Source organism: Lissotriton helveticus, chromosome 7 (genome assembly GCF_964261635.1).
Source record: "Lissotriton helveticus chromosome 7, aLisHel1.1, whole genome shotgun sequence".
Lineage (NCBI taxonomy): Eukaryota > Metazoa > Chordata > Amphibia > Caudata > Salamandridae > Lissotriton > Lissotriton helveticus.
Genome location: NC_136068.1, coordinates 389372660 through 389394645, shown reverse-complemented (window position 1 = coordinate 389394645; position 21986 = coordinate 389372660).

Below are 21986 nucleotides of genomic sequence, written 5' to 3'. Positions count from 1 at the left end.
TATCAAGAATTACCAAAAGGTAATCCCATCCGCGAATAAACAAACACAGGATTATCTGTTAAGTGACCACCCAGTATCTCCATACCCAATTAATCTGGTTTTTACCATCTCAGAAGTTGAAAATGCAATCAAGGAAAGCCACTCTGGGAAAGCCCCTGGCCCTGACCACACACCAGTGGATCTTTATAAAACAAATCTTGAATTTTGGGCTCCCCTGTTAACTAACGTTTTAAATATGGGAAACAAATGCGGCTTAATTAACACCTGGTCAGACGCAATTGTGGTGCCCATTTTTAAAAAGGGAAACAGGGACGATCCTGCTTGCTACCGTCCCATATCCTTACTGGACGGCCTTATGAAAATCGCAGGAAGGATCGTCCTTAAGAGAATTCAGCACTGGGAGACAGAAAAAAAGGTCATCTCGGAATTCCAATACGGCTTCCGAAAGGGACTGGGTACCCAGGAACAATGCTTAAATCTCTCTCTATTGATGTCCAAATATACCGAGGCCAAAAAAGGGGACCTGTTTGTCACATTTGTTGACCTTAGCTCAGCATTTGATTGTGTGGATCATCTGCAGCTCTGGTCAACATTGGAACACATTGGGGTGGATCCTACCATTGTTGTTTTTATCAAGGAACTGTATAGAGATGCCGGTGCAAGAGTGAGGTTCGGGACCCAGGGGCAATGTACCCAGAAATTTGCCATACATAGAGGGGTCAGGCAAGGTTGCATACTTGCGCCCCTTCTATTTAGTTTTTATATTAACTCTATTGTAGAGCATCTAATAAATCACCCAAGTGACTACCCAGCCGTTAACGGTAGGCCTGTACCCATCCTATTATATGCCGACGACGCGGCAATTATGTCCAGGACCAAGGTAGGGTTGCAAAGAGCGGTAACTGAATTCTCATCTTACATGGGGAAAAGAAATCTGAAAGTGAACATCTCTAAAACTTTCTCCATGCCATGCACCCAAAAAAACAAAAAGCCACAATGCTCGATATATCTCGACGAGCAAAGAATTGAGACTACAGACACTTTTTGCTATTTGGGTGTTGTATTCGAGAGGAAAGGAGCTTGGAAACATGCAGTATCTGCTAGGAAGCTTGCCTTTACTCGTGCTATTGGGGCCCTGAGAACCTTTGCAGCCAAAATTGGGGGCAAACCAACTCCCGAGATGTTACAGATCTATCAAGCTAAGTGTGTAGCGACAGTCACTTATGGTGCAGGCCTATGGGGCTTTGAAAATGTGTCCTCACTTCAAACTTGTGAGAATCTTTTTATTCGTTATTTACTAGGTGTGAGTAAATTTACTTCAACTTTTATTACCCATATTGAGTCTGGCCTTAAATACCTCAGCGACACTATAAATCTATCACCGTGTTTGCTCTGGCACAAAATCTGGACCACCACGGAATGCCAATTTAATAGAGAACTCATCACGGACTGTTTGCACCTTGATGCGGCACCCAAAATCAAATGGTTACGCCACGTCCGGCTGATGTTCTCAAAAATTGGACATCCTGAATATTATGATGACCCAGCATCCTTAGAACATCTGTCCAGGCCAGCGCTCAAAAAACTTTTAATTACTCACCTAGAAAGTGTCAGATGGGACACCGAGAAACTCAAAAATACCACCCTGAGTTACCAAAAAATTACCCCTAATGAGGGTTTACAACTGTACCTCAGGATTGAAACTGCACCTTATCCTCGTATGCTTCTTACTAGGCTGCGGTTAGGCACTTTCTTCCGCATGGTCACTCTTCCAAAACAAAACGATTGGATTTCGTCGAATCTAATTTGCCCATGCGATGATCATTCATCCCAAAGTAATATTCACATTATGTTCTTTTGTAACCTGTATTCTGCCCCAAGAAAATTGTTTCTCTTACCGTTGCTTAAACGTTGGGGCATAAGAACATGTAAAGATGCATATCTGAAGTTACTTTTGCTTGATGAGGTGTATGTCATCTTTGTTGTTTCTCGTTTTTTAACGTCAGTGATGAAATACAGAAACTCTATGATGTAAATCTTACACGTTTAAACTTTATTAGCTGCTTTAACACGAGGCTTCCAGCCATATTTTCATTTTCATCATTGACTTTTTATAAATGGAAAATTGTTTTATAGTCTTTTTATAAATGTCTCGCTGGGGAAAACCTTTTAAGTTGTTGTATAAAATGTATTTGTATGCTTTTATGATTTCTCCAGATAAATCGAATAAAGCTAAATTTGATTTGATTTGATTTGAACAACACCTCTGAACTCTTTATGAGGTCAGAGGGCTAAGCACATGACAATCTCTTAAGAAAAATACGACAAGTTGCACAAAATTACAATGGTGCCTTAGAGGCACGACAAACCATATACTAAGTAAGTGGAATGTGAGAGTCGATAAAAGGAATGGAGCTGTCCAGAGGCTGGAGGTTCACTAGGACTACGCTATCTTCACCTTAGGTAAGTAATAGGAGGCCCACGGGACGCGTGTGCAGAGTGTGAACACACACGCAAGATGCGTAACAACGTCTATGGACAGTACAGTTCAAGTTAAAGGTGAGTACGGACAATCCTGAGTAGGTAGGACTAAAACGACTGTGGAACTGGACACTAGGACAGTTAAACTACCCTTGAGCACCGAAATGCTCTCGTTACCTCACCCACGGGCTGCGGGTGCATAGGTGCCAAAGTGTGTCGGGTTCTCGCGTTGAAGTCAATGGAGCCTGAAAGAAAAGATGCTGCAGGCGACCAGGAGGAAGATGTCCGGTGCGATCCAAGGGTGGATCGGTGAAGAAGAAGACCTGAAAGCAGAGGGGACAATGTTCACAGTCACCAGCCAGTGACTGGAGTGGAACCAGGAAGGAACCAGATGTCGACGTCGTGATCAGGTGAAGAGTGGACGCTTGACTCTGCAGCCACGTGGACCAGGAGGTGTCTTTGATGACCAGGATGAAGGCACGAGCTGTCCCACGCAGGCTCTCGCTGTCGGTGGTGTTGGATCCGGAATCGGGGTCAACAGGCCTTGGCAAAGGCAACCCACGCGGTGAGTGGAGAAATCGTTTGGTGCGGACTAGGAGAGTCCGGGGTGCCCCTCTTTTGGAAGGGAGCAAGGGCCAGTCTGGAGCAACCAGACCAGCAGCAAAGATTTCAAGGTTCGTCGTCTAGGAGGCCACTAGCCAGCCGGCAAGTGACCAGACAACGCATCGAGCAGCAAACAAGCAGAAGGGCCCCACACAGATCTCGTGGATGCTGGAGGGCTGATCTTCGGTGCAGGGGCTGCTCGGGGCTGGGGCTTCTCAATCCCCAAAGCACTTGGTCGAGTTTACCTCGGGAGTCGTGCTGGAAGCGAAGTGCAGTTTCTTTCAAGATGGCCGGTCCCACGTGTCTCGTCGCACCCACGGATCTCAGCTTTGCTGCAGATGTGAGTTGAGGTCGGAGAGGTCTGGGAATCCGGGTCTCGTCGGGCTCTGAAGTCTGGATCCTCGAGGGAAGACGACAAAGTGAAGCTGCTGGACGCTTGATGGTGCGTGCAGTTGCAGGGTGGACACTCCTTGCCCACAAGGGAGATTTCTTCAGTCTTCTGTGGAGCAGAACGTCGAAGTCCAGAGTTTCTTCTTGTAGAGTAGTTCAGGATTAATCTAATTTGGAATGGAACCAGCTCCTACCTTTATCCTGCTAAAGGGGGCTGTACTGCTGACTAGGTCCCTCCCCTGGGTGGGACCAGGAAGGGGAGTGGTTACACCCCCTATCCTTTGTCCGGTTTCCCGCCAGAGCTGGGGCTGGAGTGCCCCAGCAACTGGTTTGAACCGGTGTATGCACAGGGCACCTTGTGTGCCCCAGGCATGTCTCATTCCTTTCAGGCCTATCCTACCCAATACACAAAATCCTGTCTGGGGTGGTGCTAGCACCTCCCAAGGCAGGAAACCCTTTGTCCAAGGTGCCCTCGCTGAAAGGACTCCCAGCAGCAGGAGGTCAGACTTGTGTCTGTGGTGGCAGCATCCATTTTGTGATGCCAAGGCTCGAGTTAACTTTAACCGGGATTCACAGTTACATACATGTCCTGCCCCACTAGAAGGGTGGAATGCTACCCCCGTCGCCAGAATTGGCGAGGAGGTAGTATTCTAATTCGTATGACACCTTACGCGACATGTTTTGATAATGTTATACCAGAGTTAGCATTCAACCGCGAGGTCGATAATGCACTTAAGAGTATATGGTATTGCGTTATCATGGAACAGCTATTAGGACTTGGTTCCGCAAGCTGCAGACGGGCTCAGCTCATGCCAGAGCACCATCTCACATAATTCCAAGCACTCTGCCTTCAGGATTGTTAAGGCCTGCCATAGGAGTGACTGATAGGAGGATATGTGTTCATTTTAGGGTTAGATATAGGTATACTATATCTACAGCAAAGGGTGATTACACCACCTTGCCCCAGCTGTCGTGCAGCCAGTTGTGTCAGTTTTAGATGGCCAGCCAGGGGTGGCATAATACATGCTTCAGCCCCTGGTAGGCCCTGGGTACACCTATGCCCTGGATACCTAAGGTATACTGTACAGGGACTGATAAGGTGGCCCAGTACCAATTGGTAAATGCACCTAAAGTACATGGTTGTCAATTTAGAGAGAGAACAGCTAGGCTGTGGGTCTGATTAGCAGGCCCACAGCCAGGGAAAGTCGTAAACCAGTGAAGCAAAAAGCAAAAATCTGGGGTGACCATAGGATTGCAGACCCCACTCTCCTACACACGCTACTACTAAATTCTCCATCCAGATATTTATATCAAGAACGCACTTGACAGACAGGCGAATCCTGTGATTTAGACAGCATTCTTTATTCTTCTTTAACTGGACATTGTTCTGCCTGTTGAAATCATCAACCCAATGCGATTCAGCGCCCCGGAGTTTGATGCTTGTAGCTCACTGGAGAACTTTAATTATGCATTATTTGGTGTTTGTTTAGGCGGAAACCACTGGAGGTCTTCATTTTCAAAAGTGGGAATACTACGAGTCCCAGAATTCTGCAACATGAAATCCCCACCAGAGGGCATAATGATTGAAAGTTTAAAAACAGAGTAACTCTTTACCTGCTTTTTCTCCCACCAACTGACACTGCTACAAGCCCGTGACCAAGGCGCAGGGGCGCTGAAACGCGTTGGGTTGATGATTTCAACAGGCTGAACAATGTCCGGTTAAAAAAGAATAAAGAATGCGGTGTATATATATATATATATATATTGCAAAACTGTCCATGTGGTGTATGTGTTGGAGTGCCCTTGTGGTCTACGCTATGTTGGTAGTACAACTCTACCAGGCCATCAAAGGGTACTCCAGCACCTACGTGCAATCAAGAACCATGATCAGACATATCCGGTGGCCAGGCACTTCCAAAAACACCACAAGGGCAATCCAAAAGACCTCAAATACTTTTTGATCGACTCTGTGCCAAGAAGAAAACGAGGTGGGGACAGAGCTAGGAGCCTTAGGTTGCTGGAAATGCACTACATCTTGAGCCTCGACAGCAAATATCCCAATGGCCTCAACAGCTCGGAGGAACTCCATGCAAGCTTGTAGACAGCCAGATGGTAGTCAAAATCCCACAATGAACCTGTATATTTGCTATCATAAAGAGCAGCACAGTTATAAGACATACACAAAAAAATAGCTGGATTTAATATACAAACCATCTAATTCTAGGTGGGCCAAGCCAGGGTATTGTAGTCCCCAGTTTCCAATTATATTGGCAACAATTCCAGGTTTTACAGGTGTATTTAAACACATACATGATAACAGTTGCCAACTTGATTTGCAGTCGCAAGTACCCCCTTATAGATAATTCTCTCTTTTTAACCACTTAGAAATTTGTTATTTGCACATTTGCTCTTTTGTTGGATTTCTTATAATTTGGTAGATGGATCAGTTCTGTACACTGATATGCATTGAATGGATTCCCACTGAATCTTTACCTCATAATAATCGATAGGAGCAGAGCAGGAGGTAGTTAACATTTTTCCACAATCAGCCCTGCAGGAAAATATGTATTTAGATTTGTATATGTATTTTATCATATTTATATGGTTATCATATTGATCTGTAACTTATTTATACTTATTTATCTATTTAAGATTGTAAAGTACATGTATTTATTTTTGTATAGGTTGATTGATTGTGGACTCATCTCCAAGAAAGAGAAATACATATCAAGGGACAAAACCCAATGTGCAGGCCATGAACACACAACGTGGTAAAGTTGGCATAACCCCCTTATAAGGCAGCATAACCTTTGCAAAAATCACCTAACACAAAAGCAATCCGTGCACCCCCCTGAATTCAAAGCAAAGTGTCCTCCGCCAAAACTAATGAAAAGACCTGCAATCAAAGGAAGGACCGATCAAAAAAGAATGTTCTAGTGAAAATCTTGGTCAAATCAGACCCAAAAATTGTAAAAGTGGAAATTCAGAGTAGGTGTAAAGAATAGGCATACTCTGTATAAAAGGTCTCCCATAGGCATAAGCAAGATGTCCCTTTAAGAGATACTGAAAATCACAAATAATACATACCAGCATACCCACCTGCTTCCAAAGAAGCATGAGGCATAGGTAAAATTCCTAACTGGAAGAAACATTGCAAGCAAATAACCTCTTGAGCATGAAGACCATCCTCGGAGGAAAACAGGAAGGAAAACCCTATTTAATAGGTAACCTTGTACCACATAACCTTTTAAAGAAAGTATTGAAACAATAATATTTGCAAACTGCAGAAACACCACATCAGGTGTCACCAACATGCACAACTTATACCACCATGGCACTGCCATAACATGACCAGCCATGTAAAAAAACAAAAGATTAACATTGCCTATACAACCCTAGTTTAGGGAAAAAATCAAATAGGTATATAATTAGAAAAAGAGAAACTAAGACTCTGTTTCGCCTTGTCAGTCATGGAAACGCTGTAAAGCAGAGTCGGCCTGAGCAGCAAAAGGATGGGTGCCATCAAAGGGCATATCAACCAAAGCAGCCTGGACAGCTTTAGAAAATCCTGAGGTTTGCAACCAGGCACAACACTCTATTGCCAGAGAGGATGCCATGGCCCATCTACTGAATCAGTAGTATCCATGCTGCATCTAATAATAAGCTTAGCTGCCTGCTGTCCATCCTGAATCAGCTGTTGAAGATTAGATTGTAGGTCATCCAGAAGTGTTAGCAACATAGTCTACAAGGAATTCCACAAAGCGTGAGAAAAACGCACAAGAACACAACACACGTTAGTGGACTTATAACAGAACTAGTCAGGGAAAAATGTGTTTACCACACAAATCTTGTCTCATAGAAACTCTATCCAATGGAACCTTAACTAGAGAATCCATATTTTGTGAGACTGAAGCAGCCTGAACTACCAACTAAGGGGGGTAGGATGTTTTAGGAAACAAGCTGGATATCCTGGAGCAGGCAAGTTCCTGGGAGATATAGCCCGATCCACCAAGACCCCGTATCAGACTTCGCCCAAGTCCCTAACAGTATGTCTTACAGGTCTTTACTATATGTCATACAGGGCCTCACGATATGTCATACAGGACCTCACTATATGGTAGAATAGGCTCCACCCCAGTCTGCCCATGATAAAGGACATCAATCAGGGGATCAGTGGACTTCTCCACTGTAGGCAGAGATATTTCCGATACTGTTGACACTCTCCTCAACACATCTGCAAAAGAGGAACTTGCTTCAGTAGCAAGACTAGGAGGGGAAAGTAACCCAGAGACTGGTGAAGGACTCCAGCCCCCCAGCCTCACAGAGTGCAGAGAGCCAGTTTTCCTCTATAGGAGGTGAAATAGTCTCAAAATCGGCTGCAACAGCCTAGACTCTTCTGTTTCACACACTACAAGGCAACTTCGAGAAGCCCCATGCGAGGAAAGTGGAAAAACAACATTCTCCTCAGATGGCTCTACCGCTCCATACCCGGCACCGGTCGACGCCGAGAAGGGGAAGAGGAGAAATGACTTCGATCTGCGCCGCCGACATCAGTGCCGGAGTTGGCTGATCAAGGATGGACGACGAAGGTGGAGACCCTGAAGGGCTGTCACGAGCACCAAAGCGAAGTTGGCCGATGTCGACCGGCGCCGACCCAACGACTCCAACAACCCAACTTGCACTGAAGCAAACCCACCGCTGGGACTCCTCTCACCTCCATGGGGTCTGACTGTGCTCTAGAGTGTAGTGTTGCGCTCTAGTTCTTCGTAGCAGCGTATGACGCGGTACGTTAGAACTAGAGCGCGAGTGATGTGCGCATGCGTAGGGAGCGATTCGCGCGTCAGAGGCGACCGGAGCGCGATTGCAGTAAGACGCCCGGCGCTCTTCTGGAGATTCTTCTGATTGATAATAAATCTCACATACTGGTCCAGAGTACAGCGTCTGTGTTCACTTTACGGTGTGAAGCTCATCTTCACAGTGGCGAAGAGGAGTGGGATTTCCCACAAGCACAATCCCCATTAAAAAAAAAAAAAAATTAAAAAAACAATTAACACAAGAAAAATCTCACTAAAGAGCAGCGGTCACTGGGGAACATCGCATGGCACAGGCTGGCTACCAGGGAGTGAAAATCAGCGGTAGGAATCGCAGGAAGAGCGCGGCAGAGGTGCAAGAGAACAGGTCACGCCCACCACGTGCCCTGGAGCCAGGAAACAAGGCGATCTGTGGGGAAGCACGGTAGGAGGGTGGCAGCGCCCCCGTTAAGGCCCTGGCAGAAAGGGGAGACCGCGGTGAAGGGGAAGGAAGAGAACCCCAACCCAACACGTCACAAGGCGGGAACGCCAGCGCGCCAGGCAGCCCCAGGAACCAGAGAGAAGAACCGGAAGAACAGGCCAGAATGAGCAACCAAGCATCCTCGCTCACTGCGCCAATTCCGTTTCTGCCCAAACCAGGTGAACCCCAGATGAAAGGGGAGGACTGGAGGGAATATTAAAAAAATTACCTCGAAGCCTTAGAAGATGAAAGTGGGGAGGCGTTTCCCAGCGTGAGGAGAAGGCGGATTCTTCTACATAACCTAGGCCCTAAAGGGATAAGAGTGTTCACGAACATAGTGCCCGCGCCCCGGCAGGCGGCCGACGATGACGTCTTCAAGCATGCATTGGAAGATCTGGACATTCACTACCGTCCGGCGGTGTGTGTCTCCATTAATCGCTTCAACTTCCAACAGAGAAAGCAAGAAGAGGGAGGATCTATAGACGACTACGTCACGGCCTTAAGAAGACTGGCGATCACTTGCAAGTATGGGACACTCCAAGACGACTTCATTAAAGATCAAATAGTAATGCACACCACCAACAAGACTGTACAGGACAAGTTGTGGGCACACGGAGAAGCAACGCTAAAGGAAGTAATAGCGATGGTGAAGAAAGCGGAGCTCTCGAAGCGTTGTGCCGAAGCAGCAAAAAGGGGGAACGCTCAGAGGATCATGGTCAACAAGGTGGATGATGCTGAGCCCTCAGGATGACATAGAATAACGCCCGGAGACGGAAGAGGAACTAACAAATGGGCAGGAAAGCCAGGACAAACTGGGAAGCAGTCCATGGATAGCAAATCCACGTGCTACAGATCTGGGAGTACGACACACGCCGCCCAAGACAAACGCTGCCCGGCATTCCGCGCGAAATGCTTGTTCTGGGGCTTGATAGGACATTACGAAAAAGTATGTCGCAGAAAAGGGAAGAGGTCGGTGGTGAAACACATAGCACAATCCCAAACAGGAGAGGAAGTAGAGGAGGAACTGGATGAAGACGACCTGGTGCTGTGTACCGTGGAGCAAGTGTTGGGAATAGAAGCCAAGCGCACCGATAAATCACGTGCCGGCATGCTGATAGGGGGAGTAAAGATCAGGATAGCGATAGACTCAGGATCCCTGTACACCATAGTCCAAAGATCGGTGTGGGAAGAATCAATCAATCAATCAATCAAGCATTTATAAAGCGCACTACTCACCCGGGGGGGTCTCAAGGCGCTAGAGTTCAAGCCTAGTCTAGGCCCCAAGTTGGAACCACCAGACATAAGACCAGTATCTTACACGAGCAACCCGATCCCCTTGGTGGGTTACAGGATCCTGAAGTTTGAATTCAGAGGAAGATCGGCAGTATGCAAACTGTACGTGGCAGAGAAGGGCCCCTCAGTGTTAGGATGGAGGGATCAAGGGGACCTTGGAATAAAATTAGACCCGGGAGGCACGGAACAAGTACTGTTGACGGACAGCGAAAGTTGGCCGGACCTGGAGAAAGTAAAAAGGGACTTCCCCAAAGTGTTCGGTGGAACAGTTGGCAAACTGGAGAAATTCATGCACAAGATTCTACTCAAGGAGAACTCCCGTCCTGTGTCCCACAAGGTCTGGAATATACCCATAGCGGTGAAGGAAGCGGTGCAACAAGAATTGCGCAGGATGGAAGACCAAGGAATAATCGTGCCCATAGACAGCTCGGAATGGCTAGCGCCCCTGGTGGTGGCCAGAAAACCGAATGGCAAGGTGCGTTTGTGTGTGGATCTTCGTGAACTAAACAAATGCCTGATTGTAGAGAAATTCCCGTTGCCCAGGATTGAAGAAATGCTAGCCAAAACGAGAGGAGTGAAATGGTTCTCCACTGTTGACCTCGCATCCGCCTAAAATCAAACAGACTTACACCCATCAAGCAGGAAATTCACGTCCTTCATAACACCCTTCGGATGTTATCAGTTCCGCAGGATGCCCTTCGGGCTAGCATCCGCTGCAGCGGTGTTCCAAAAGCTAATGCACCGCCTATTCAATGACGTTGAAGGCATCCAATAGTTCCAGGATGACATATTAGTTATGGGGATGGACTGAGAAGATCACGACAGGAAGTTAAACAAAGTACTGAGCGTGCTACAAGAGAAAGGTCTGACGGCCGAATGGGAAAAGTGTAGGCTGGGCATGACGTCGGTCACCTACCTGCGACATGAGATAGGAGGAAAGGGGATCACCCCAAAAAGAGAGAATGTGAAGGCAATCTGCGAAGCCAGAGCGCCGGTCAGTAAAGAAGAGGTGAGGTCCTTCCTGGGTATGGCCGAATATTATAGCAAGTTCGTCCAACACTTTACCACGAAGACTCACAAATTAAGACAGCTCATAAGGGACAAAACAGCATTCCAGTGGGATGATGAAGCACGAAAAGAATTTGAAGAATTGAAGAGGAACATAAACCAAGCGGTGCCGGTGCATGGGCATGAGTCCTTGGGACAGACCATACTGACCACAGATGCCAGCGAGAAGGGTCTAGGAGCGGTCCTTGCACAAGAGAGGGAAGACAACACGGTAGAGACCCTCAGCTTTGCGTCCAGATCGTTATCTCCCACGGAACAGAAATTCAGCGTGATTGAGAAGGAAATGCTGGCAGTGACATGGGCCATGGGGAAGTTCAGGCAGTTCCTGTGGCCATCCAAACAGACACAACTGGCTGGTAAAACAGCTGGGGCAAGGTGGTATAAACACCCTTTGTTATAGATATAGTATACCTATATCTAACCCTAAAATGGACACATATATTCCTATCAGTCACTCCTATGGCAGGCCTTATCAATCCTGAAGGCAGAGTGCTTGGAATTATGTGATATGGTGCTCTGGCATGAGCTGAGCCTGTCTGCAGCTTGCGGAACCAAGTCCTAATAGCTGTTCCATGATAACGCTATACCATATACTCTTAAGTGCATTATAATCCTTGCGGTTAAATGCTAACTTTGGTATAGCATTATCAAAACATGTCGAGTAAGGTGTCATACGAATTGGAATACTACCCCCTCGCCAATTTTGGTGACGGGGGTAGCATTCCACCCTTCTAGAGGGACACGACATGTATGTAACTGTGAACCCCGCTTAAAGTTAACTCGAGCCTCAGCATCACAAAATGGATGCTGCCACCACAGACACAAGTCTGACCTCCTGCTGCTGGGAGTCCTTCCAACGAGTGAGGCTAGGCCAAAGTTTTCCTGCCTTGGGAGGTGCTAGCACCACCCCAGACAGGATTTTGTGTATTGAGGTAGGGAGGCCTGAAAGGAATGAGACATGCCTGGGGCACACAAGGTGCCCTGTGCATACACCGGTTCAAACCAGTTGCTGGGGCACTCCAGCCCCAGCTCTGGCACGAAACCGGACAAAGGATAGGGGGTGTAACCACCCCCTTCCTAGTCCCACCCATGGGAGGGACCTAGTCACCAGTACAGCCCCCTTTAGGAGAATAAAGGTAGGAGCTGCTCCCATTAAAAATTAGATTATCCTGAACAACTCTACAAAGAAGAAACTCTGGACTTCGACGTTCTGCTCCACAGAAGACTGAAGAATCTCCCTTGTGGGCAAGGAGTGTCCACCCTGCAACTGCAGGCACCATCAAGCGTCCTAGCGGTCCACTTTGTCGTCCTTCCTGCTGGATCCAGACTTCAGAGCCCAACGAGACCCAGACTCCCAGACCTCTCGGACCTCTACCTACATCTGCAGCACAGCTGAGACCCGTGGGTGCGACGAGACACGTGGGACCAGCCATCTTGAAGAGACTGCACTTCGCTTCCAGCGCGACTTCTGAGGCATCCTTGAGAAAGTGCTTTGGGGATTGAGAAGCCCCAGCCCCGAGCAGCTCCTGCACCAAAGACCAGCCCTCCAGCATCCACGAGATCTGCGTGGGGCCATTTTGCTTGATTGCTGCTCGATGCATTGTCTGGTCACTTGCCGGCTGGCTAGTGACCTCCTAGACGACGATCCAAGAAATCTACACTGCTGGTCTGGTTGCTCCAGACGCCTTTTCCACTCACCGCATGGGTTGCCTTTGCCAAGGCCTGTTGACTCCAAATCTGGATCCGACAGTGAGAACCTGCGTGGTACAGCTCGTGCCTCCATCCTGGTCATCGAAGACACCTCCTGGTCCACGTGGCTGCAGAGGCAAGCGTCCAATCTTCACCTGATCGCGACAACAGCATCTGGTTCCCTCCTGGTTCCACACCAGTCACTGGCTAGTGACTTTGAACACTGTCCCCTCTGCTTTCAGGTCCTCTTCTTCCTCGATCCACCCGTGGATCGCACCGGACATCTTCCTCCTGGTCGCCTGCAGCATCTTTTCTTTCAGGCTCCATAGACTTCAACGCAGAAACCCGACACGACTTCACACTTATGCACCCGCAGCCCGTGGGTGAGGTAACAAGAGCATTTTGGTGCTCAAGGGTAGATTGACTCTCCTAGTGTCCAGATTCACAGTCGTTTTAGTCCTAACTAGTCAGGATTGTCCGTACTCACCTTTTTCTTGAACTGTACTGTCCATAGATGTTGTTACGCATCCCGCGTGTGAGTTCACACTCTGCACCCGCGTTCCGTGGGCCTCCTATTACTTACCTAAAGTTAGGGTAGTGTAGTCCCAGCGATCCTACAGCCTCTTGACAGCTCCATTCCTTCTATCTATTTCCTTATACCATTTACTTAGTATATGGTTTGCCGTGCCCCTAGGGCACCATTGTAAGTTTGTGCAACTTATCGTATTTTTCCAAAGAGATTGTCATGTGCTTAGCCCTCTGATCTCATAAAGAGTTCAGAGGTGTTTTGTTATTAATAAATATATTGTTTATTTTCATAACAACCTGTGTGGTGTCCTTTCATCTGGTATTCAAGGGGTTATATGTGGTAAAACAGCTGGCTTCACATGCCAAAAGAGTTTATCCTAAGACTGCTTTGTCCATGCTACCATTAGGATAGCTGGTCTATAAGGTTTACTTACAACCAATCACCATAAGGGTTGTTTGGACTGATACAAGGTGATCACTAGAACTAGTGAGCATCATATATCAGGCCAACTTCTCACAACCGCCACCCCACGCATAGCCAAGATGACCCTGAAACTGTTGGAGTACAGATATGATGTGGAGTACATACCAGGAACGCGCAACCAAGTGGCTGACTACCTCAGTCGAGCCTCAGCCATGGATGAAGCACCCAATGCTTTATCAGAGAGCGAGGAGATGGTAGCTGTGATGGAGGACTCAGAAAGAGTGACCAGCAAACAAGAATGGGCGCAAGCGTATGTGGAGTATGAAGACATGAAAGAAGTCAAACATTGCCTAATCAAGGGGTGGCCTGAGAAAAAGAGACTAAAAGAGGCGCTCAGGAAATTTTATGAGGTGAAGGAGGAGCTATCGATAAGAGACTCTGGAACCTTTTTGTATCGTTGAGACAAAGTAGTGCCCCCCACAAAATTGTTCCCGTTCCTGCTGAGCCAGCTACACGAGGGTCACTTCGGCATCGTGAAAACCAAACTACGGGTGAAACAAATGTATTGGTGGCCGGGAATGGACATTCAAGTGGAAAGGCATGTGAGAGACTGTGACCAGTGCCAAGGGGCGGACAAGATATTGAAACCGCTAAGACCAGCGTTGGGAAGATTCGACCAGCCGCGCAACCCCTGGGAAGATGTTTCAGTTGATATTCTAGGGCCGGTGTTGGATAACCAAGGAATAGCAAAATACCTGTGTGTTTTAGTGGACAAATACTCCAAATGGCCGGAAGTTCATGTGCAAGAAGAAATGGACTCGGATACGGTGATAACATTTCTCACCTCTGTGTTTCTAAGAGAAGGGATCCCGAGAACGATCTTGAGCGACAATGGCCCGCAATTCACATCTGAGAAATGGTACAGATATACTGAAAGGAATGGTATAAAACCAAAACACACTTCGGTGTACCATCCAGCAAGCAACGGACAGGTGGAAAGATTTAACCGTGTCCTTATGGGATCCATACAAGCTGCCATAATGAAAGGCAAAGACTGGGAGGTAGAAATCCAGAGCATGATGTGAGCGTACAGAATCACCCCCACCTCGACAGGGTACAGCCCCTTCCAGATCTTGAGAGGCAGGCACCCTTTCACGACAGACAATGTAATTTGGAGAGAAAAGACTGTCACTAGCAAATGGTCACCTGCCGTAGTCCAGCACAATCTGGAGAAGGCCCAGAAAGTATACACTGAGCACTACAATAGGAGGAGAAATGTGAAAGAAACAGCTCTGGAGAGGGGAATGGGTGAGAGTCAAGCTGGCCGTACTAAGAAAGAAGGGAGAAAGCAAGTACAGCCCACCCCTGCAAGTGGAAGAAGTATATGATAGAGCTGCATTACTCAGTGACGGAAAAGTGTGGTCCCAAGATCGCATGGGGAAGATCAATAAAATTATACAGTGGCCTGCGGAGGAAGGAAAAGACCGACGAGATCAAAGACAGAGAAGTGGCGTAGAAGGAATGACTGCAGGAGGCGAAAGCCAAGAGGAAGAAGGAATGCACGTAGAGAGAGAAGATCTGGAGGAACCGAGTGTGGAGGAGACTCCAACGGAAAGGGGCACCACGCCAAAGAGAAGTGAACCAAGTCAACAGAGAGAGGGAGTGGGAGTGGTGAGCCCTGCACATGAAGGTGTCCGAGAAGCCTCCACACCGGTAAGACGTTCTCGTGCTGGAAGAGTGGTGGTCAGACCTGCACATTTCAGAGACTTTGAATTAGAGGACTATTGAACCCCTGAACTCTTAGCTATTTGGTGTGTATATAAAAGGGGGAGATATGTAGTTTTGCGCTCTAGTTCTTCGTAGCAGCGTATGATGCGGTACGTTAGAACTAGAGCGCAAGTGATGTGCGCATGCCCGGGGAGCGATTTGCGCGTCAGAGGCGACCGGAGCGTGATTGCAGTAAGACGCCCGGCGCTCTTCTGGAGATTCTTCCAGAGTACAGCGTCTGTGTTCTCTTTACGGTGTGAAGCTCATCTTCGCACAGAGGTAGGTGGGGGCACGAAGATAAGGTGCAGAGAATTGTATTACTCTCTCATTTGGGCCATCGATGCCTGGAATGGCCCAGTGCACAACCCTTCGAACGAGAAGAAGGAGACCGAGGCTGATGTGAAGTCTCTGTAGACCACAACATCCCTGCTGCTAGAAGGTTCATACAGGGTTCTTTGAGCGCCTTCAGCTTCTGTCAGGATCCACAGTCTTCAGAGTCGTGGTGTCCTCCTAAACACCAAATACAAATGGAGTGTGTGTCTGTAGCCTACATGCACTCCAACATGCACTTGGTTCCACAGGACGATACAAAAACGTTCTGATAGGATGTATCGGTTGAGTAGCCTGAGTTCTATTCTTTGAGATTAAGAAGCAAAGGGAGAACACTCCTCTGCTCTGGTAACTTTTTGGGACTGTTTCGATTGCCCCTTTTGCTTGGGGCGCCTTCACTTTGGGCTGAGGATGTGTCTGTGTGGAGGAATGTTTGGTGGGGGGGGGTTCGATAGGAGTTCTAGACAGTAACGGTGCTGTACTATTGCTATTACTCATTGGTCAAATGTGAGGTCTGCCCAATGTGTCAGGAACTCCAGAAGTCTACCCCAACAGCTATTCTGTGGTCAGGGAGAACAGAAGGGGAGTCACTTTTTAGTGAGGGAGGCACTCTGGGCAGACGTGCCTCTACCTTTCCCCTTGGTTCTATTGGCTCTGTATGACCCCCTGCCAAATCCTTTGCCTCCATGATGATGGTAAGCCTGCTGTGCTATTTCCAAAAGGGCTGGCGTAGGCGGCTGTCTGTAGCTTTCACAATTTTGTTATCTTTCCTAATCTTTTCTAACATTTCATCGATTTTGGGGGCAAAGAGGTGCTCGCCATTTAGTGGGCCATTTAGCAGGTGTGGTTGCACCTCAGGTTTGAAACCTAATACACAGCCACACATGCCTATGTAGCAGGATTGCAGAGTTGATACCTCTTGCTGAAGTGTCAGCTGCATCAAGCACACACCTAATGGTAACATTAGAAGAAAAACAATACTTACCCAGTAGACATCTGTTTGTGGCATGTAGTGCTGTAGATTCATGCGCTGTGCACACTACTGCCATCTAGTGTTGGGCCCAGATGTGTGCTAGTTTTTTTTCTGTGCAGAAGTCTTTCGAGTCACGAGGTAGTGTAACACCTGCACGGCGGGTGAGAATACATTGTAAAAACAAAGTGATGTATAAAGATATGTCCATGCAAAAAGAAGAAAGTGAGATAGAAAAATTACTGTAACTGGCATAGGTATCCAGGGAGGAGGGTGAACACATGTAAATCTACAGCACTACATGCCACAGATTTCTATTGGGTAACATTTTCCATTTGAGGCATGTGTGGCTGTAGATACACATGCTGTGCATAGACTATAAATCAGTCCTCTCAAAAATGATGGCTAGACTGTGGGCATTACAGTAGACTGAAAAAGTGTACAGAGTACTGCCTGGCCAACTTGACTTGATGGTGGGCTAGCACATCCACATAGTAATGTTTGATAAAGGTGTGTGGTGTAGACCAGGTAGCTACTCTGCACATAACAGCTATTGGAAGATTTCCCAGGAAAGCTATGGAGGTTCTTTTTTTGAGAGTGGAGTTGTGCTAGAAGGAATAGGCAATGGTCTCTTAGCTTTAGCATAGCATGTTTGGATGCACTTTACTATCCATTTTGCAATGCTAGATTTAGATAGGCTCTTCCCTTTATGGAGTTTGGAAAAAGCAACAAAGAGCTGTTTTGTTTTTCTAAAAGGTTTAGTTCTGTGAATGTAGTGCATGAGGACTCACTTAACATCCTAAGACCCAAATTAATAAGGTCACCTCAGCCTGCTTTGGTAAACTCCGTATGATTAAGAAAATCCTACCTTTTCTTCCCCTGGATTCTCGCAGGACTGTTATACATGCTTTAATCACTTCACACCTAGATTATTCCAATAGCATGTATGCTGGAACTCCAGCATATTTGATTAAGCGGCTGCAGACTGTGCAGAATGCTGCAGCTAGGCTGATATGCAACATCCCTTATCGCCATTCAATCGCCCCATATCTGATGAAGCTTCACTGGCTGCCAGTTACCTATCGCATTCAATTTAAATCGCTGGTCTTGGCCTTCAGGGCCCTTAACGGCCTTGGCCCGGCCTATCTCAGAGGCAGGCTAAAGCCCTTTCAGTCTACCCGTGCTCTTAGCTCTAATCATCTTCGCCTCCTCTGCGCTCCGTGCTTTCGCCGTTCTAGAACGGGGGCAGGGCCTTTGCTGTGGTGACTGCCAAACTGTTGAACAGCCTTCCACTGGGCCTACGGCTGACCACATCTGAAACATTGTCTCGAAGCAAACTGAAAACCTGGTTGTTTTCCAACCTCTTGCCGCGCTTGACATTTCTGCCGTCTTCTGTCCGTAGCGCCGGGAACACCTCCGTTGGGGGTAGCCGTGTGCTTTATAAGCTTCTAAATAAATAAATAAATAAGTATGGAGAGCCCATTCTGCAACTGACTCAGGTCATGGGGAAAAAAAGAAAAGAGTTTGATGGATTGATGCAGGTGGAACTGAGAGACCACCTTAGGGTTGAGTCTGGGGTTGGTGCGGAGGACAGCTCTATCCCTGTGGACTTGGAAAAAAACGTTCTTCCAAGGTTTGTGCCTGAAGCTCACTGACGCTTCTGAGTGCAGTGATGGCAAGCAAAAACAACACCTTCCAAGACAGACACTGAAGGGGGCAGGAATGGAGGGATTCAAATGGTGGAACCATCAGTCTTGTCCAGACAATGTTGAGGTTCCATGTGGGGGCAGTGGAACCCAAGGAGGAATGACCCTCTGAAACCCTCCTTGATAGCCTTGATGACTGGAATTCTGAAGAGTGAAATGTGTACTGTCTTATCTGAAGATAGGTGGCCACATCAGCTAGGTGTAAGTGAAGGCCAAGCCCGGCACCAGCCAGTGAATTAATTAGCAGACAATATCATGCACTTTGGGTACCAGAGGGTAAATGTGTTTTTAGTGACATTAGTACACACATCTCTTCCAATTTGTAGCATAATGGGCAGAGATGGTAGACTTGGGTGCTTTCTTGAGAAAGCTCATGCATTCAGGAGTAAGATTCGGGTACACAAACTCTAGGACCTCAGGAGCCAGATTAATAGACCTAGGATCCGGGGATCTGATTTCTCCATGGTTCTGGGTGAGAAGGTCCAGCCTGCTGGGGAACCTCTGGTGCAGAACCAATGAGAGTATGAGCAGTCGTGAACCAGGGTGGGTGAGCCCAGGTGAAAGTCACCAGAATGAGGGTGAGAGACATCTCCTGAAGCCTTCGAGCACGTAGCCACTTATCTGGTAGAGAGAACCCGTCTACAGATTCCTTACCTTTGAATTATCCCCAGGCGTTTGACTGAATCCAGAAACAATTTCTACAGCAGTACCTCTGCATGTCGGTAGATGGCGTTGACCGACTACGTAGCCACATTGTTACCGGATGTGACATCAACAGAGTCCATATAAGCCCACCCCTGACATCAGATTCTTTGTGACCACTTTCCCCGCTAAAATGTGGAGCCACCTATAGAAACTGCTAGAAAACAGTATGCCCAAAAATAATGTTCTTTTTGTAAAATGTTTGTTATATTATTTATTGATTTATTTTTAAACCGAAAGGCATGAGAATGCCGGAAGGGATCTGGGAAAGGAGTGTACAATCCAGTTCGCAGAGGGGGGGGGGGGGTCAGTAAGGAATCTGCGGCTAGATCCGGTCTTTATTAGATAAGGCGTTACCAAAGGTAAGTAACTTATTCATCTGTTAGAGACATCTAGACACAGATTCCTTACCTTTGAATTAGATACCCAAGCAATACCATTCCTTAAGGAGGGTCTGCGAACTGGTCCACGAAAGATCTCAGACTAGGACTAGCCAGCCTTAACTGTATGACTACAGACACAACAGAAAAACATATATGGACATATATGTAAAATATATAAAATACATAGAAATGCACCATATAAACTGTGTAACAAAATATACCCAAGAAGGGTAAATAAAAACGTACACAACAGTGGACATTGGTTGAGATGTGATAGCGGAGGGCCTGCAGCAGTCATACAGTACTGCATAAAAAACATAGAGGACGTGGAAGATATCACACACCGCAGAAAAAGAAAAGCAATTGGAGATAAAACAGCATTACTGACTGAATGGCGACAATCAGATGGCTGAGAGATGACTGAAAGGGAAAACAGCAGGTGAAAAACAACCAGCTAGAAGAGAGCAACGAAGACCAGTATCTGAGACTGCGAAAGAGCAAGTTGAACCAAGGCCAACACAGGGGATACCTATTCAGACAACCAGTCTCCATCTTAGCGGAGAAAAAATATCAGACAGAAAAAGGGGAGGAGGGAATTGGAGGGGGCTGGTAGAAGTTGCATAGAAAGACAGAATAAGAAGTGTGGGAAGGAAAACACCACAAGCGGAGGTCCACAACCAACCGATAAGTAGAAGAATTGGAGTAACAGAAGGAGTGGCTGCACACACATTATAACAAGTGCATAGGCCACAAAAGACATGTGTTCATAGGAGACAGGACCCATAACAGGGTCAGAAGATATCATTGAAACACAGCAACATACCCATAGAATACCACGTCTATAGAGGAGAAAGAACCTCACCTCTTTTATAGTAAGGGAGAAAAGGAGAGAACATTCTATAAGCAAAAGGAAATCTCCAGTGTCCACGGGACAACCTGTGTTCAGTCAAAAATGAGGATCATGGCCTCACCGAGAGCGTTATATTCCCACTCATGAGTCCAAGGGATGACGAACCCGCAAGGAGATGCAACTTTATCCTTGCTCACGAGAAGAGAAGATAAGGAAAGTCCCTGAAAGAATCCAAAAGGAGTACCAAACCTCCGTACGAACCAACCCAAGAGAGGATGGTCAAGGACATACATTATGAAGAACAACATGTTCAATAACTGAAGGTTGGGTTTGGTATAGGAAGGGTCATGGAAATGTTTCCAACAAAGAACAAAATGATTGCCCAAAAGCCAAAAACAATAATAGCTTCGCGCAGGGCAGACGCAGAGTAAAGAAAGACCACACAGTGGCATAGAAAAGAAAGAGTCGACAGAGTACACAACCAGTGCCAAGAAACGGACAAGGTACATCCACAAAGAACCTTGCGAAAAAGAGAAATGACAAGAGTCCTTTGTACCCGTGCATAACGGGAACTAGCACAAAGAGGAGGTAATCTGGAAAGAAAAGAAAGAACATAACCTAGGGCAGGAGCTGACAATGTACCTAAGGTCAAGAAGTATGCCCTCTTTCCTTGTAAAGAAGGGCGCCAGATAAAGTGTAAGGAAAAGAGCAAGGAGAAACCACATGCACCATCCTACCAAGCATACAATGTGACGTCCCCTATAAGGGGTACCAAAGTGCTGGAAATATATGGAGGAATGCCCATAGGGCATACCGACGAAGTGCCACGGAGGACAGGGAGCAAGGCTACAGTGCATCCACACAAAACTAAACAAAAGAATACCTTGCATCAACAGGCGTGGAAGGAAATAGGGCCATAAAACCAAATGTGTCCCAATAATGGGGACCATAACTAGTCATTGACAGGTCAGGAAGCAATCATAAATACCTGGAGGACGCCAGAGCACCTCACCAGGTGCCACTCATAGGTGAAGTGTGAAGAAAAAGCCAATGGCACCATTCCAAAATGGCTCACAAGCAAAAGAAAAAACAAGTGAACATACCCTGTACAAACTCAGTACAGAGGAAAAAGAGGAACAGACAGTATAGCAAGCAGGGCTTAAGATTTTGCTCCACCCCGACTATCCCAAAGCGGAGTCAGCTTGAGCGCCAAACAGATGTTGACCAACAAAAGACATGTCCACAAAGGTGGATTGAATAGCTCTGAAAACCCAGAGGTGCATAGCCAGGCACCCTGGTGAAGAGCTACTGAAAGAGCAATGGCTCGTCCGACAGAATCTGTGATATCCATGCCACAGCGAAACAGCAATTTAGCCACCTGATGACCTTTCTGAAGCAGCTGAGTAAGAGTGTCCCGGGTGTCGTCAGGGACAGAGGGGAGAAGGTGTGAGACCGAATCCCACAACACTTAAGAACAAGCATTGGCATAGCCAATAGGTCTCGCCTTTGGGACTTCGTAATTGTTTAGCCA